This window comes from Pyxicephalus adspersus, chromosome 6 (assembly GCF_032062135.1).
Source record: "Pyxicephalus adspersus chromosome 6, UCB_Pads_2.0, whole genome shotgun sequence".
NCBI lineage: Eukaryota > Metazoa > Chordata > Amphibia > Anura > Pyxicephalidae > Pyxicephalus > Pyxicephalus adspersus.
The window spans coordinates 59,387,093-59,388,052 of NC_092863.1; the positions used below are offsets into that span (position 1 = coordinate 59,387,093).

Here is a 960-nt window from a genome sequence, read left to right on the forward strand (position 1 = left end):
AAAAAAACTGAAGATAAAATATATTAGAAAATGAAGCTGCAGAGTCCTTTGAGAAAAAAGCAGAACTCCCAGTTAGAAGGAGTTCATTGTAGTCATTCTGGCAGTCTCACATGTATCCAAAGGATTGCATTCTTTATGCTGTGCTTGTAACGCATGTAATGCGTCTCACGTCTCAGGGAAGAGCAATGTGCAAAGGTGTGTAACTTACAGAGTGCAGTGGTCAGAAGTAAATGATGCAACTCCCCACACCTTCACCCCTTAGTAACCTTTCTACCCTCATTCCCCCAAAAAATGGAACCTCAGAGTACAAACTCCATCCCTAAACATATTTTCACCCTACCCCCCAAAATCTCTCATACTAGCACAAATCACCTCACCCCTTGGTACAAGTTTCCTTAAGCATTATAACCCTCAGTACAAAGTTATGATGTCATGTCTAACCAGGAAGAGTTGCCACCTCTATTTGTTCTAGTGGCAATTGGTTTTGAAAGTGAGAGGATTCACAATTTTTCTTCTTTTAAATCTCAACCTTCTCTTTTTAAACCTGGACATTTGTTTTTTGGCTTTGTTTGGCTATAGAATTTTCTGTGTGTGTTAGAGAATACATGAACCTAGATTAGTGTAATCTGGAATTTTGTGTAATCTATTATTGATTTTTTTAACAAGGATAGTAACTCTCAAACTAGTTGTGTCTTGGCCACTTATAAATGTTGGGTAAGTGATATCTTTATTTTAATGTATAGTAAAACACTGTTCCTAGCTTTGGGATCTATAAAATGGATTACCTTGTAATAAACGTGCTATACTTATGTAGAGGCTATGAAACAAACACGTGACTATTATGTCTGGGTTGTTAAGCATGGTATGAAAACTGGCTCTTCGTAAATTCTACTTAACAATAGTGTACAGTACAGTACAACTAAATACATCTAACATCATTCTAGTTGATAATGCATGGAA

The 960-nt window shown here is 36.5% G+C and overlaps 1 protein-coding gene across 1 annotated transcript in view; it reads left to right on the top strand.

Annotated features, from left to right (window-relative positions):
* LOC140333953 (uncharacterized) overlaps window positions 1-960 on the top strand; it is a gene marked incomplete in the record, with an annotated part of 37,782 nt that overhangs the window by 34,532 nt on the left and 2,290 nt on the right.